The following is an 18,348-nucleotide window of genomic DNA, read 5'->3' as shown; positions in this document are numbered from 1 at the left end:
TGCAATGTTAGCGTGCGACCGAGCTCAGGCGCCAAATGGCGCGAACGAAAAAGCAAAACACAAGCAAAACGCAAGCTCCGCTCGTTTCCAAGGGCAACGGCACGGAGACCAATCATCATGCAAGAAAACGGCGCAAGACCGTCTGCCTAAGAGGTGACTCGCGAGGGGCGAGGAGGAGGCGAGGAAGTCGCGCGCCGGCGGCAGAGTACAAAGAGTGGCGGTACTTTCCTACATCAAGGGGCTTTATCTGCGCCGCGACACTTGCGCCACCTACCGGCGTACCCTTAGAGAGAAAGGGAGAGAGTGAGAGAGTTATATGCAAAGATTTGCTGCGCCGCACCTGTGGCGGAGAGGGGGAGAGGGAGGAGGAGAGCGCACACCTGCGTAGGAGAGGACAATGAGGGAGAGTTGCGCGTGCGCAGTATGGGTGCGGGCGCCGCAGAACGGACACGGCCCCGAGCCACGGTGCCCCGAGCATAAGATGCTCTCGCATCTAAAAAAATGAATGGCACTATAGAGGCTCTAAGTCAGGGCAGTTTCAAACTGTCCTGACGAAGACAGTTCCACTCTCGACACTGTTGGCATAACTATACTTTAAGTTTTCGTTTACCACAATGCCTCCATTTCACCATCATTTCTTACACATATAATGTGACTCTGAATATACATTACAGGTGCATTAAACGCGTCCGAACAATCCGGTAATGAGTTATTTCTTAATTGCCAGGTCGATATATCAATCACACATGGCCAACCATTAAGCAATTATTCATTACACCAAACACTGGACACAGAAAAAGCAACCAAGCTTCTGCTTTTTCAGACTGTTAGACGGCCCCAAGAAACTCCCAAATTCTAGAAGTATCTAAAGGTCTCCACTTCCTCTCAATATAAATCGCAAGTTATGTCTGGGACTACCGTGATAACTGGCCCGCCATGCCATGCATGCAACCGTGCTTCATAAGATCTAATATTGCTAAGTGGACCATGAAGCCAGCACTCTCACCTACAATTATGAACCACTCAGTGGCTTAGACAGATTTTTTTTCGGGGAGGGGAGGGGGAGCACGCACTTGACTGGGGACGGGTAGGGAGGGCGTGGAGCGTTGGTGTGGGCAGGCTCCACACTTACAGAGTAACTTCGGGGAGGGGGGAGTGAGCTATGCCTTTAGAACCAGACGCCGGCACTTTATCTCCCGCTCTGGCAGCAACCATGGCAAAACAGTTCAGGTTATAAATTTGTTTATTTGTCGCTTACACGAGACCAGACAGAAAACAAAGACGCAGCCATTCCTATTTCTTTTGAAACTACTTTGCTCATGCGGAATTCGCCCTTTCAGTATCTTCCGAATTTCAAATGTTCCCGAAAGTTAACTTTCTTTCAGCCGTCCTAGAAACAAACTCCTTGATAAACCGTTCTAAATCAAGCGCAACAGTTCTCTCCTGGTGCACACGAAGAACAAGATCGGTAAGTCTCGATTGCGACATTGTGGATCGCAGGTATGGTTTTAGTCGCCGGAGACCGCTGAAAGACCTTTCTGAGCTGGCTGCAGTCTGTGCATTGCCAGAATTAGGGCGATTAGCCTCATAATCTGATCCATTAGGTTGCGTACAACTGAGGATTCCTCGCCAATTTTTCTGCCTATGGACTGCGCGCTGCACGGCTGTAGGTCTGCTGCAATAGTTGGCAGCATCAGAAGCTGCCCATGAAGCTGGTCGAGGTTAAAATCTGAAGCTGCACCCCTACCAGCTGTTTCAAATTCTCGAAAGATGGTGGGCTTCCTCATGCTGAACTCCTAAGTATACCTTCCAGCTTGACCAGCATGTCAAAACCACCTTATTTACACCTCCTCCACACTTCATTGATCGGCCAGTCTACAATTGCGTAAAAACCTGTGCTAAGCTTCTCGTCAGCGCTAATCTGTGCTGGAGCTGTCGGGTTATGAGCTTCCTCGAGTCTGCGAATCGGTTTCCTCATTCTCTGCTGTGTGTCCGACATTTCAATGAGATTGCCTCTTTGCAACATTCTGCCTCCTTCAAAATTTTGTCGAACGAATACTGCATGCGGAGGTCTGAAAGGGTCTTCTCCAATATTTCCACAGCCTTCTTGGCGCCAGCTGCGCTGTACTGCGGGCTTTGTAACGCCCTTGCCAGCTGTTCACATGGTCCGAACACGTTGATCGCAGCAGTAAGAAAGAACACTGTTTCGAACTTTTTCATGCGCTTCGAGAATCCAATCAAAGCTGCTCTTCTGCCGTCCGCGACAGTACCTGGTGTTGCTAGAAATTCTTCTATAGTTACGTGCACTCGCTCGCAGTTTTCGCGGAAGCGTGACAACGACTTCACCTTCACCGCCCAGCGTGTCGGGCAGAGCGGTAATAAGCGCTTAACCTTTGGACTCTCGGCGTTATCACATGGCTCGAGCGCGATATCCATGTACATAGACTTTCTCTTGGCCGATTCTAAGATGACATTCGAGACGTCCTTTACTATGGTCACCACCTTGCACATTTCGTCGCATTTTCGTGATACCTTCTGGAGTGCGAGATCCAAAGCATGGTTGCAGCAATGATTGTAGTAGCTTTTAGGCTGTTCGTCACAAAGGATTTCTTGAACCCCATGTAGGCGGCCAGACATGTTAGCGGCGCCATAAAAACAGCGCCCGCGAAGGTATTGCATGCTAAGAGTAAGTCTCACGAGCACGTCTTTGATAGAAGCCGCCAGTGTTGCCGCTGTGGATTCTGGCAGGTTATATAAGCCGGTAAAGTGTTCCTTCGCAGACAACAATTGTGTATCCACGCAGCACACATAAAGAGCGAACTGCTCGATGCCTGCCACGTCAGTAGTCGAATCGGCAATAATTGCGTAGAGTGGTGATCGTTTTATCTCGTGAACGATGTCTCGTTGCACCATATGAGGCTGTATTTCAAGTGTTTCCTTTTGGATGGATGGCGCCAACGAGTCGTCGTGACGCTTTAGCCACGCTTTTAACTCTGGAACGTCGTTTGCTCTCTCTTCCAATAAGGAGATAAGGTTCCCAACGTCCGCACCGTGAACCAGTGCCTGTACGCTCGGACATCTTGTGCTGAACGAGTTGGGATATCACCGGAGCGCCTTGTTGCCGTTTGACAATGATTTCTGTAGATTTCCGATAAAAAAACGCTATTCTCATGAGATTTGAACATCTCGGTTGCTTTCTTCCAATTACTAAACCCCGTGGCTATTTCCTGACTATCGAGGGGCCGATGCGCTGCGATGTGAAATGCACTTATACAGTGAAAGCATAGTACGCAGTCGCGTTCCTGGTGCAGCCACTTGAAATTGGTGAACCATTCGTAACGACAACTACGTCCATCAGTGTGCGGCAACTTTGTTGTCTTAAGCGGTCGATGGTGCTCAATGACAGGGATATCTGGACGTCCTTTGGCATTTGATGACCCAGCCGAAGCCGTTCTTGCGTGAATATTCGCATTGCCTGGACAGAAACAGTCAAATGACTAGTTAACTTATTGTTTGCATTGTGCATTAAGTTAAGTCTAATGCAGTTAGCGCGTGTCAATATGAGATCTTTGGAGGCCCTTTCATACTTCAGCGTCAAGAGCAACTATAGAGCTACTGGAGCGAGCAATGTTTGCCGCATCAGTCGCTCAAATCACCACAGGAATACTGATGTAGCCTGTAAATGTTTTTATCGCTGTAGAAGTACGCTCGCCAACTCACGAACTTCCTAGAGCATAGCACGCTCCGCATGATGCTAACGAAACGAAAAAAAAAAATAGTGCAGTTGCAGACGTAACATTAGAATTTTCGAAGAGCACTTGGTAAATGTCTGCGTTTCCGGTGGTTCAATGTCCAGGGTTACTTTCTACCAGCACTTTTGGGAAGACGCCGAATAAATTTTCAAATGTAATGTGGCAATCTACACTTTACGATTTTGTTGACTTTTAATAAAGTCATACTATGCATGTTTTGTAAGCAAAGGAACGCTTTAACATGTTACATTTATTTTTAGTGCGCAACAGCGCTCACTGAAATTAAGTGCCTGAGGATATGGCGGCCGTTGTCTCTTTCTCGCAGTTTCGCAGACACCGGATCCCGCAACGTCGTCGTATCAGTGCAGTTGTGTGTATATATTGTAACGAGCATACAAGAGGCAGTTGGGAAGAAGAGGAGGACGAAGCGCTTCTAGGCTGGATTGCGCGGTCACTACAGTGTACTTGAAGAGTTGTAGTGCGCTCACACCGCGGCAGAGTTTGACGCACTTCGTGTCGCCGCCGACAGGTGGCGCGGTTCGCAGCGTCACCTGAAAGACGACTGGAAAACAGCGAATTAGGTTTTGATTTATCCTACATGGGTAATGGACAAATGGTGCAACAAGACGACATTGGGCTACTAGCCGACAATAAAAAAGATTTACAGATACTTGCGAATATCTGTGGGAATGCAGCGACAAATCTAGGCCTTAAGTTTAGCACAGAGAAATCAGGAATAATGATCTTTAATGAACACACGAGTAACTTCGTGGTGTCAATTCAACAGCAAGTAGTACCCATAGTGAAGCAATATAAGTACCTCGGCGTACACATAAACGAAGGAAAGAATTACTCAAACAACCACAAAGATAATCTGAAAATAAAGGGGAAGCTGAATGCAGCAATAATGAAACACAGAGCACTGTGGGCCCACAATAAGTATGAGGTGGTGCGTGGAATCTGGAAAGGAGTAATGGTACCAGGGCTAACATTCGCAAATGCCATTATATGTTTAAAATCGGATATATTGGCGGGTTTGGAAGTTAACCAAAGATCAGTAGGCCGGTTGGCTTTGGGAGCCCACGGTAATACCACAAATGAGGCAGTGCAGGGTGACATGGGTTGGGTCTCTTTTGAAGTCACAGAAGCACAGAGCAAAATTAGTTTTGAAGAAAGGCTCAGGAACATGGATGAAAATAAATGGGCGGCTAAAGTGCACAAGTATCTCTACATGAAAAGCGTGGACACAAAATGGAGGAAGAGGTCAAGGAAGTTGGCAACCAAGTACAGGATAATCGAAACTGCAAATAGACAACCAGGAGTCATCAGAAAGAAAGTGAGAGAAATAGAGACCGTGAATTGGTTGCAAAGAATGGAAACAAAAAGGACAATGGAGATTTACAAGAATGAGAAGAAAGAAATTAGAAGGGAAAATCTTTACGATAACACAAAGGGCAGTGCCTTGCTATTTGAGGCTCGAGCCGGTTGCCTAAGGACGAAAACATATCGGAACAAATATTCGGAACTAGATGAGACATGTGCATGCTACAGTAAACATCCAGAAACCACTCAGCACATCCTGATGGAATGCGACGGGATCCACCCAGCGAGAACCGTAGGTAACGTGCAACTCCCAGAAGCGCTTGGTTTCAAAGTGGAAGGAAACATAAACAGATCAGCCGTAGAGATCAGCAAGAGACGATTTGAGTACTGGTGGAAAAAAAGCAGGGAAAAGATGGATACGACCTGATCTCTTAAAATCATAGGCAGCGGCACAAGGTAAATTTTTGAAAAAGAAAAATAATAATAAGAGGTATACAAAAATGCTAGATAAAGAACATGTATAGTATACCTGAATAAATCAAGCAGGCTAGGTGACTATTTGTCGCCGCCCCTTTTCAAAGAGGATGCCAATAAATCATCATCATCATCATCACCTGAAACTTTCCTACGCGTCGCGGTAAAACAGCTATCGCGTGTTGCTGTTTTCACCGTATAAAAGTAAAATGCACGACGTGCAGCGAAGGAAAGTTCTTTTGGTGCACCTTCGCAGTGTGCACTGAAATAAATTACTATTGTTGCGGCTGATCTACAGAGGGTTGGCGATGTTTTGAGCCGGAGGCACGGATGAACTAAATAGCCTTGCTATTCATGCTGTTCTGTTAAAGGCTTGATACGGCCGCTGCAGTCACGGTAGCAAGAGGGACTCGAGTTTTTTCTGCAGCTGATCGATAAAATGGTCAGTGTGGTTTCGCCACAACGACCGCGCATCCGCGTTTCCAGCACCACCGCGCCGAATTTAACCATCACTTCGTTTTTTTTTCGCAGGTAAGGCGTGCAGCGCCTTAGACATTTTCACGTTGCCCCATCTATTCACGAAATTAAATATTTAGGTATCACTGCTGCACAATTTAAGCTAGTTAGCTGGTTATTTATGTATTACATCTTTCGTAACATTAATGCGACATGAAATCGAAAGGATGAAAATACCAGGTACACCCGTGAGCGAAAGTATGCAGACCACAGGGTCGCCCCAGAAAACTCAATTTCTTCGTAATTAACATGCATAAACTGAAATTGACGGGTACACTTTAAAGCTCGCAATGCCAAGATTGGACTGCAGTCCTCAATTTCAAGTTGCATTCGCAGGCAGTTGAAAAAAAATCAGCTTTATCGCGCAATCCCTAGTCCGTATACTTTTTCTCACGGGTGTACATTTATGCAATAACAATGTTTATTTACAACGAAATAAAGAATGATCCCGGAAGCGACGGGAGCAGCCGGTGAAAACTCTGAATAGCTACTGTCTAGTGTGCTTCGGCTTTTCTTCGCGGGTGCTTCGTCCCTTTCATACCTTTTCCTTTTGTTCCTGGGCTTCGGAGTCGTCTTCGTCACGTACTGTGGTAAATTCGGAAGAATCGTGAGAACAGCGTTTTCTGATAGCAGTGGCAATTGCCACGAGGAATTCACACCTCTTTGCATTCTATAAGGTGCACAGGTCCCTAATTATGAATCGCGGTTCGAAGTGTAAATGACACACCCGCAAGATTCCTTCAGTGTCTTATCGGCACGGTTGAGGTTCCTCTCCCATTCCTTTCGCCGTTCTTCATCACGTGGAACGCTGAGCAAAGACGCCTTTGGTGCATCTTTCACATGACTGTAGCCAGTTCTGCACTCGGGTGCCAAGCAGTATTTTCGACGGCGGCTAGCCATTCTCACTCACTAAGAGTGCACATTGAGTGCACCAATAGCATTTACAGCGTCAGCTGTTATGGGCTCAGCTTACGCTGTAAATGCTATTGGTTTTTACGTGCCAGTACCACCATCTGGTATAGGCATGCCGTAGTGGGGGACTCTGGATTACTTTAGACTGCTTGAGGTTTTTTAATGTGCACTTAAATATAAGTGCACGGGTGTCTTCTACATTACCCCATGCTAGTACAAATCAGTGCATACATTTTGATAAGAACGAAATGGCGACTGTTCTGCAGTTTTCGGCCGATAACCACTCAGGCTCACAAGCGAACAACTTGCGATAGCATTTGCCCCACACTTCTTGTAAAGAAAAACAACTACGAAAATAGAACGAAAACACAACTGTGTATTTCAGGCACAGTTTTTTTTTTTTGTAGTCATGTACGAACTACCTCTGTTTAACAGCCCCTTTGAGTGCCAAACAAATTCAGCAAGAACGTGATTACAGGGAAGCATTTTCTGTAACTGCGTAAATCCGCCGAGGATACTTTAGTATGAAGTTCTCTCAATGCGCATCATCAATCAACTTCTGTCTCATTATAAACAAATAACTTTTTAAATAGATTCTGTGAACGCCGATAATTATAGTGCAAGCGTGCACACTTTTCGCGGCTCCGGAAAAACAAAATGCGCGGCAAAACAAACATTTCTAAATGCAACGTATTTGTGTTACGGAACTGACTACCGGTACGTCGGACACGGCGGTGGCTGTAGCTCAGACGTATTCATGCAGACATTTCAGCTTCATTACGACAGTCACTACAGTGCTGAATGCAAACCACAAGTTTAAAATGCATGATGATCATCTTGCCGGCGGAACGTTCTTGCGTCTAATACTCGGAAAATTTTACGAGTGGTACTGCACACGTATTATCTCACTACCAACGCTCTGTAATAGTAGCGATTATTCTCTACAATCGTAGTGCGCAAGCATATTCAACGCCATTGCAACCGCATTCGGTACCACACTGTTCGATTTCCAATAAAACAATGCATAGAGCAACGATAAAACGAAACCTAGGAATGATAGCAAGCACAGTTACATACTTTGGCAGGGAAAAAACGGCGTCCGTCCGTCCGTCCGTCCGTCCGTCTTGTGGCGATGTGCCGAGTTCCCGATGTGCCCTGACCTTAAGGCATTTCTCTGGCCACAGAGCGCGCTGTCGAGAATGAACTTCGGCACTGTTTTTCACTGTTGTGCGTAAGCATTTGAAGACGGTATCCTCCAACACTTCGAAATACGTCCGTCCGCAAATCAAAGGGATCACCGAGGTTGTATTGCTGTAGGTTGCTGTTGAATTAGTTCCTCGCGTGCGAAGCACCATATCGGGACCTGAAGTTCCTCCTTCGCTAATGAGCTCAATATAAAAGCAACATCACGAGGTAGCACAAGAAAAAGCCACTAAACGGTGACTGCATCAGCACAGAGATACGCACGCAACACGACTCCATGTCTGTAAACCGCGATATTGGCGACGCTACGGCCGCGGTGCCTGGACTAGTTTCACTTTCGATTTCAAATATTACCTGATTCACTTTTGTACACAGTGTCAGAAATAGCTCAGAATAATGCTCTAACGCTCCGATATGTAAAGGTAATGTTATTTCTTCTTAGCCTATCGGTTTACCACGCAATCTTTATGGCACACAATGCAATCGGTATTGGAGGGGTGGAGGGACTATTTTGGTATGCAGATTTGATCTGAACTGCGGGCTTTCTTTACTAAATTTTTGTTTATCTTGGCGATTCTAGCGCCAGTTCTCCTGCCTTTTACTTAAGTTTTGCTCGAACCTTACGCCTGTAAAGTTAAACGCTTACTGTCAGGCTTGTAATCTAATCCTCTTTCAATACAAAATGAGCCAGCAAGCACCCAGCCTTCCCCGTAGGGTCCTGAATATTTCGCAGCGTATGTTCTAAAAAAAATGTTCCGCTCACCGCTGCACTCTTCTTGCTTAAATTGTGCAGAACGATTGGATTTTGCGGTCTGCTTCGTTTAGTATAACATTTACAAGAGTTAATTGTCTGGTTTTTTAGAAAAAATGCAAATTTGTCTTCACTTATGGGGATGCGAGTTGCTCCAGCGACGCTGCTAGCATTAAAGCCCTTTGATAATTTGAAAGTAGCGACACTCTCCTCCCCGCCGCACTTTCGCCCTCGATGCTCCTCGCTCGCCGGCTGCACGCGCTCCGCATGGAACGCTATTGCGCCTTGGCTCCCGCGGACGGGCCGCAGAATTCGATGGAGGCGCATGATATTGGGCCACTTGCGCGCCCCGGTGGCGTAGAAAATTTTGAAAAATGGTGATAACAGCATGGAGAATACTGAAGGCAATGTTTATGAGGAGGTTGGTTTCATCTTAAAGTCGATTGACACACACTGATGTAAAAGGAGCTTTGAGGGGAGTTCTATACTCCAGCTATTTTTTCTGCCACATGATACGCTGCTTTACTTTGCGCATCTGATCTAGTATTGCTTGTGGCAAATCGCTCTGTGTGTTGGCAGTTTTTTCTTGCATGTGCGCGCATGTGCACCGCAGGTATTCAGCGTGCCTTCTTATAATGAATCACTGGCGAGTGCATCGTCCGTCCAAGTGTTGACTCAATGTCAAAGTAGCTTTTGCGCTGTGGTTTCTGCATTGAATAGGACGGTTGCGCAATTGCAATGCGATAAAGCGGTGCCGGCAACCACTCATCGCCCACAATAACAGAAGCTGAGGAAGGGTATTTACAGATTACTGTTTAGGCGTCGGTGTCAATGAAGCTTAAAAAATACTCGGTATACCTATGAGACAAGGCATTCTATATTTTAGGCAAAAGAAACGCCTTTGGATAAGGTATTATGATAGTTCACACCGACATACTGTTAAATTATGTAGTAGTATAATTAAAATTGTGATTTTCATTAGCGGGGGCCCTATTGCCGACGCATTGTAGATTGCGGGCAAGCATGCAGTGGCGAAAGGCTCTGCATAAAGGATCATAGTGTCGTTGGCTGCGTCGTTAAGCGACCGAGATGATTATTGCTGAAATTATTAGAGGCGCGACAAGGAGCGAGCAGCAGCAATCACTACTGTCAGTTCGAGGTTCATGCCACTCTCGAGGGGGCTTCTTGTGCTTCACGACAGGTCGGTAGTAGAAAATTACTGGAACTGCATTCGGCTTCAGCTTTTTTTTCCCAAGTTCTTGTAGTATGCGCGGCTCCAATAGGTCTTCAATGAAATTTAGCTAGAACATTTATCGAAGAGTTAATCACTCAGGCAGGATGAATAAAACGTCCTTTATACAAGTACAAGTGGCTAATACGCTGCAGTGCTAAACATTATTGCCTACATAATATTCCCTGCATTGCTACATCATAACCATAATCATTATTTATTGCTCAACCTTCGTAATCAAAGCGCATTTATACAATGACATCGACTCGTGTTACATGATTTGAAAAGGTTTACCCAAAGAACAAAACTGAAGAAAGGTGACTGTAACGGATTCGCTATTAAAGCAAAGATTCCCGGCCTCCGCCTAGAGGTCAACAGCAAGAGGGCGCGATCGCCTCCTGCACATTGCCTGTATCCGTGAGAAAACCAAATAATAATCGTCACCCATTCACGCGTGCATGGCTGCCCAGTTCAAAGCAAATTCAAGAACTGAAAAAGATTACTAGGTGTCCTTAGCGATCGCCTAAGAGACGCGTATGCGAGTCTTGTAAAATCTACTGTAATTCAACTCAGTCCACACTAATCCACCTTCACGCACCTTATACGACCTTAATCGACCTCAATGCACCCTAATCCTCCTAAATCCACCTTATTTGACCTTAATCCACCCTAATCCTCCGTAATACACTTCAATCGACCTTAATTCGCCTTAATCCTCCTTCATGCACAATAATCGACGTTAATTCACCCTAATCCTCCTTATTACATCTTCATCCATCCTAACCACCCTAATCACACCTTATCCTCCTTAATCGACCCTAGCTCTCCTTATGTAACCTTAATGCACCTTAATCGACCTCAAACCACCTTATTCCAATCATTATTCAGTCATAAATTTACTTTGTTAATCAATTATACACGGCTGGACATGATTTAGCTCGCTTGTGGCCTTCATTAGGTCACGTTACTTTCTGTACCTCAAACGCTCACCTTCAAAACACATGCAACTAAGGGTGTCGCCTTAAAATGTGAACTAGCTGGCGCTCATCACCTGCAATACCACGGGTTACTTCCCACTAATTTTTTAAAGTTTTGAACTAGTTCGTTGTTGAACGCTTGACTGACACACACATCGAAGCTGTAAATAGCTCCTCTACAAGTTGCTCTTTCGATTTTCCGTAAAACAGGCAACGGATCCTAAAAATCACGAAAAGTGTGATCGAGAGGCTGTATCTTCGGATATATTTGTTCAGTGGAAAGCAGAATCTAATGTGCTGCATTTCCGATTGAATAACAGTTGACGACGTGCAAGGTGATGGAGTCCCAGCAAAATATTCAGCATTCTGAGGAGAACCACATTTTTAGGCAATGTACAAATTGCCGCAACAGAAACGCTAATGAGCAGGCCGGAATAATTGAAAAAGTGCATCATTAGGGGATGCTTTGATATGAGCAATAACAAAGGCGCCTTACCTCGTAAACAATACTGTTCCTTGTCGGAACAAAGTTTCTTCGGCCAATGTTGTGCAGCCACTGCTACTTGCGCAATCCATCACGCTTTCCTTGCGGTATCGTAAAAACTGCATAACCATCATCACGTTTCTTGGTGCAAATATATTCGCAGCAGCACGGCATAGCGCTAGCAGACAGTGCACGATAGAGCATGTAATATTAGCGTGCGGCGTTCTTTATACGCCGAGCCAACCGAGCTAAGGCGCTAAATGGTGCGAATGAAAAAGCAAAACACAAGAAAAACGCAAGCTGCGCTCGTTTCCAAGGGCAACAGCAGGCACACCAATTATCGTGCAGAAAAACGGGTGCAAGACCGTCTGCCGCGGAGGGGACTCGCGAGAGGCGATGAGGAGGCGAGGAGGTCGCGCGCCGGCAGCAGAGTACAAAGAGTGGCGGTAGTTTAAAATAATCAAGGGGCTTTAGATACCATAAACTTGTGTCGCCGCCTGCCGGCAGCTGCAGAAAGCTGCTGCTCAGGGTGGTTTGCTGCGTGTTGCCCGCTCCTACAACACGCGGCTAACCTGGCTCCAACGTGCTAATCACCCGGAAGGATCTTTCAGATTTCTGAGCCAGAAAAGTGAATAATGGTCGCGGATAACTTTGAAGTGGTGACCATACAAATAAGGGCGAATTTGTAACTGCCCATACCACGGCGAGGCATTCTTAGTTCTAGAGTAATTTGCTTCTGCGCGTGAGAGCCTTCTGCTTGCAAAGCGATCACTCTTTCTGTGTGTTCCTAGCACTGCACAAGCACAACTCCGAGACCAACATTGCTGGCATCAGTCTGAAGCATTGTCGGAGCTGTCTCGTCAAAGTGGGCAAGCACAGGGGGCGTTTGGAAACGGTTCCGCAAATCGTTAAACGCAGCTTGCTGTTCGTCGCCCCATACATACGCAACGTCATCGCTCGTGAGGCGAGTTAACGGCGACGCAATGTGAGCAAAGTCTGCAATAGACCACCGATAATATGCGCAGAGGCCCAGAAAGTGACTGACAGTCTTTTATCTGAAGGAACATGGAACTGTGTGACCGGGCAACTTATTGGGATCCGGGCGGACTCCCGCGTGACTGACGACATAGCAAGAGAAACTGTAGCTCCTCAAAGCAAAAGTGGCATTTCTCCGGATTTAGGGTGAAGCCGGCGGACCGTATAGACTGCAGAATCGCTTCAAAGCGTTCAAGGTGCTCTTCAAACGTTGCGGAAAACACTATGACGTCAACGAGATAGACTAAGCAGGTAAAGCACGGTATCCACAAGTCGTTGAAAAGCCGCAGGTGAAGAGCACAAGCCGAAAGGCAAGAGCTTAAATTCGTACAGTCCATCTGGCGTGACAAAATCGGTTTTCTCACGATCTGTCGGGTCTGCTTGAATTTGCCAATACCCACTTTTTTAAGTTTACGGAAGTAAAAAAAAAAGCGTTTCGAAGTCTATCAAGTGAATTGTCTATGGGGGAAGCGGATATACGTTTTTTTTGTCACCTGATTTAGCTTTCGATAATCCACACAAAAACGCAGGCTTCCGTCCAAAAACACAGGTGATGCCCAGGGGCTCTTGGAAGGCTGAATCACATCGTCTTCAAACATTTGGTTTACCTGCTGTTGTATCGCTTCACGTTTTTTGGGGCCACACGATAAGGTTTTTAGTGAATGGGTCTCGCTTCGCCCTCTGTGGTTATGCGGTGCTTGGTTAGAGGCGTCCGACCGACTCCTGACGTCGACGCAAAGCAGTCGTGGAACTCGGCTAGTAGCGCAAGAAGTCGTTCTCGTTCGTGTTGCGGTATAGTAGTGTTTACGTCAAGCTCAGGTGCTGGGTCTTGTGCATGCACTTCTTCTAGTATTGACAAGCACCCACGAATATCAGCGACATCCTCAAAATAGGCCACAGCCGTGCCCTTTGGTAGGTGCTGTCGCTCTGTGCCAAGATTTGTTAACAGGTTGGTGCGCCCATCGGTGATAGTTACGATGCCTCGTGCAACGGATATGCCGTGAGTAAATACCAAGTGAGTTACTTGGTCTGCAACTCCTTCACAATCAAACGGTACGTCACATGCCACCGAAACAATGATATGTGACCGAGCTGGGACGACCACGTCGGTTTCGGTTAGATGAAAGGAGTTGCATTGCGGTTTTATGCAGGGAATTAAATCAGGGCTCTTGTGAAACTTAACCAAGCGGTCCGGGATGTTGATTATGGCACCATATTCCCGCAGAAAATCCATGCCTATGATTAAATATTTACAGCATGTTGGAAGAACGACGAAAGTTCCCACGAAGGAGGAAACTCCTATGATGATTCTAGCCGTACAGCTTCCAGCAGGCTTGAGCAGTTGACCACCCGCTGTCCTTATAGAGGTTCCCATCCAGGGGATTTTTACTTGATGTGAACGGCTAGGCCTCGACTCATTATCGAATAATCCGCACTAGTGTCGACTAGCGCTCTCATTTGCTGTCCGCCAACGGAAACAATAAGATCTGCGCTGACAATTTCGTCGGTATCAGAGTGTGTCGGTATCACAGCGACTTAGGGGGGATTATTGGGGGTTTTTCATCGTCTTGTTGCCAGCCCCGCAACCTTACTCCCAGAGGTCGCCGCAGTTAGGTTCCCCTGTGGGGGCTGGGCGACCTCCTTCCTCGGAGGTCAGCAAACGTACGTCACTTCAGCGAAGATGAATCAGCAGGGGACGGAGAGCGTCAACGTCGACAAAAAGTGGTCTGGTTGTTAGGCAGCGAGTCATCGTTCAGAGGGCGCGCTAGCGCAGGACCTTGAAAAGCAGCGTCGTCGCGGCGTGGGATGTAGTCGTCACTGGTGCGTCGGCCGTTAGACCAGCATTGAAGAGGTCGAAATGAGGCGTCGCGGCATCATCAATGGCGGGAAATATGGCAGATGCCTCTGCAATGATAACAGAGGGGGCGCCTATCAACCGTGCTCCATGCGTCCGTTTTTCGGATTTGTGGGCGCCTCGAAGCCTCGTCTTGTGGAGGTGACCAAAATGCAGTGGGCGGCGACTGGCGGTGGGACGGGATCAGCACAACGGGTGGGTGTCTGAAAGGTTTCTCTGCTGGTGGTGACCAAGGCGACCAAGGTGTTGCTCTCGGCGGCTGATGGTGCGACCGCATGGGCGTAACAGCTGGTTGACGTCGGACAGCGTCGGCGTAACTTAGGGGACGCTGGTGGTGACCAGGATCGCCTGTGGAGAACGCTTGCCTAATTTCCTCACGCACGACTTCAGCGACGGACGCCACGGGTTTGCCCCGTGGTTTGCCCCGTGGTATATTGCCGGTATCCAGAGCTTCTGAAGTTATTCGAGAGGAATCTCCCTAATTAGATAACGAAGGGAGTTCTCATTGCTAACGGTCATTGCGGCAGCGTTGATACGAGTGCTGGTGGGCAAGCGATCGTACAGCCTCCATCTTAGATGGAGTGCGTGTTCAATACCAGTCACTTCCTTTATAAAATCAGCCACTGTACTCGGTGGATTGCGCAGAAGTCCGGAAAACAGTTCTTTTACGCCACGCATAAAGTAGCGTAATTGCTTTCCATCAGGCATGTGAAGGTCAGCTCTACGATACAGGCAGGCCATGTCCTCGGCAGTTTCTTTGGCTTTCTGGAAGCGCAGCTCAATTAGTTGCTGGGCACAGTCCCGTCGGTTGACACTCGCAAATCGTTAAATTAGCTGATGTGGGAAATCATTCAATGTAGCGAAACTGGCTTCGCGGTTTTCAAACCACGTGGGAGCACTACCGTCAAGAGCGAATTACACGTGAGAGAGCTTTAGTTGAGCAGTTCACCCACTGACCTTGACAACACGTTCGTACTGGTTAATCCAGTCTTCAACGTCTTCATGTGCGCCACCATCAAAGCGATCGGGAATGAGTGGTTCGAGAAGGGTTACCTGAGACGGACTGTGAGTACAGCTGTCTTGTAGAACCTGTGGCGGGCTGGTGGTTGCCATTTGCAGAGGTAGACAGGGCTCGGACGAACGCTCTTGTAGGGGGTTGAGCTCGGTAGCAGGGCCTAGCAACCGCCGACTGAAGCGATGCACAGGAGTGGTAATTGGAGATAGGCTCGATGAACGGCTTCCAGGAGGAGTCCGGAGCATGAGGCAGGTTTGTGTACCCAGCACCTCCAGCAGTGTCGCGGTTCAACGCGAACAAGAGACAACAACGGCGGAACAAGACGGTGGAACAGCCTGTTGAAAAACCACCAGTACAAAAGACGGCTGCTTCGTCTGCGAATTCCCCATGTCACACTACACGAAGTACGTTAAAGCACATATCGACAACGTAGTCTGAATGTCTACATAGCGCACGCGTCAATATATATATATATATATATATATATATATATATATTGTGACGTCACCGTAAGGGCGGACCTTTTTGAGCACGAGAGACGACACGGCGAAGAAGGGCGGCGTCCACAACCAGCCTGAACAGCCTTCGCCACAGTGCACGCTGGTGATGATGCGCCCGCACGCACGATGAAGATGAGGGGCACACGCATGATGATGATAATGTACAGATGATGAAGAAGTGCACAATAAATGCCCACACTAACCTCCCTCGCGCGAAAGCGGCCATTCTGGCCGCTGCCTAAAGGTACGGGGAACGCCGCGTGAAGGGCTTCATACGAGAAACGTGGACCACCTCGGTAGACCGGCAACGGCGGTCAGTTGAGGAAACAACAGGGGTCGCTCGATAATTCACTGGAGAAGTCATTTCAAGGACCGTGTAGGGGCCAATAAACTGACACTGAAACTTCTCGCACAACCCAGGAGTGCGAACTAGTGTCCAGAGCACCACTTCATCGCCAGGCTGGTAGAATACTACGCGATGATATGCGTCATAATGATCCTTGCGGTCCCGCTGTCTGGCTGCGGTGTTGACGCGGGCTTGCTGGCGACAATGGACGAGGCGGGAAACATATTCTTCGCAGGAAGATCGAGATGGACTGACAGGGGCAGAGAAGAAACACCGAGAAAGGAACTGGGTGAACGGCCATAAACAAGGTAGAAAGGCGAGTAACCCGTTGTGCGTTGAACGGCGGTGTTATACGCGAAGGTGACGAATGGCAAAATTGTGTCCCAGTTTCTGTGATCGGGTTGAATATAGGCGGCTATCATGCCAGAGAGCGTACAATGAAACCGCTCAGTCAGGCCGTTGGTCTGAGGATGATAACTTGATGTAGTCTTGTGAGTGGTGCCAGAGGCTTTGAGCACTTCGCCTACTAGTTGGGAAAGGAATGTCTTTCCGCGGTCGCTCAGAACGACACGAGGGGCGCCATGGCGCTGGATGATGGATTGAAGAATGAAGGCAGCGACTTCGGAAGCCGATGTTGAACTTACCGAGGCTGTTTCGGCATAGCGTGTCAGGTGGTCGACGGCTGTCACTATCCATCGACTACCGGCGGGAGTCATGGGAAGTGGCCCATAGAGATCGATGCCAACAACCTCAAATGGTTCCGCAGGACATGAGACTGGTAGTTGTCCGGCAGGAGCTGATGTTGGACGTTTGCGACGCTGACAAATGGCGCAGGAAGCCACGTATCTCGCCACACTGGCAGACAGGCCAGGCCAGTAGAAGCGACTTCTTATGCGGTCGTAAGTTTTCTGGATGCCAAGGTGGCTAGCAGTCAAATCGTCATGAAAGGCCTGAAGGACACGCGCACGAAGGCAACGAGGTAGCACGGGCAACCAGCGTCGTCCATCAGGATGGTGGATATGGCGGTACAGCACGGAGTTTTCAAGCTTAAATTGTGTCAGCTGTCGACGAAGCCGGGCGTTAGGCGGGCGCGAAGCTCCACGAAGGTGGTCTATAATACGGCGACAGTACGAGTCAGCGAGTTGTCGAGGCGAAAATGATTCATGGTCGTGCGAAGTGAGATGATCAAGAGTGGCGAAGGACAAAACCGCCGTAGAAGAGACGTCAGCGAGTGCGCAACTGGAGGCGGTGGCGGAACCATTGGTGATTGCGGCTGTAGGAAGCGGGCAACGAGAAAGAGCGTCTGCGTCTTGGTGCTTCTTACTAGACTTGTAGATGATTTCAAAGTCATATTCTTGCAGACGAAGAATCCAGCGGCCAAGACGCCCTGACAAGTTCTTCAGTGTGGAAGCCAGCATAAGGCGTGGTGATCCGTCACGATGGTAAAATGGCGACCGTTGTGATAAGGGCGAAATTTCTGGACGGACCAAACGACAGCGAAGCACTCATGCTCGGTGATGGTATAGTTCTTCACGGCAGGTGTGAGCACGCGGCTGGCATACGCAACGACTTTCTCACGCGAAGAGTTGTCTCGCTGGAGGAGCACAGCACCGATGCTATGGCCGCTAGCATCCGTGTGCAAGAGTGTGCGAGCAGTCTCATCAAAATGACACAGGACAGGTTCAGATGTGAGGGCGCCCCTTAGCTGGTCAAAGGCGGATTCACATTCAGGTGACCACACGAAGGGAGCACCCGAACGAAGTAAGTGGTGTAAAGGTGCAGCGCTATAGATGCGAAATCGCGAATAAACCGGCGAAAATAGGAAGCAATTCCGAGGAAACTGCGTAGGTCCTTGGTCTTTTCTGGACGAGGAAAGTGAAGCAGTGCCGAAATCTTGTCAGGATCAGGTCGAATACCATCCTTGCTTACAATATGACGTAAGACCTTGATCATCTTGCTTGCAAAATGACACTT

The sequence above is a fragment of the Dermacentor silvarum genome, chromosome 8 (genome assembly GCF_013339745.2).
Source record: "Dermacentor silvarum isolate Dsil-2018 chromosome 8, BIME_Dsil_1.4, whole genome shotgun sequence".
Classification (NCBI taxonomy): Eukaryota; Metazoa; Arthropoda; class Arachnida; order Ixodida; family Ixodidae; genus Dermacentor; species Dermacentor silvarum.
The sequence above is the reverse complement of the archived record's forward strand: the minus strand, read 5'-3'. Positions refer to the sequence as shown.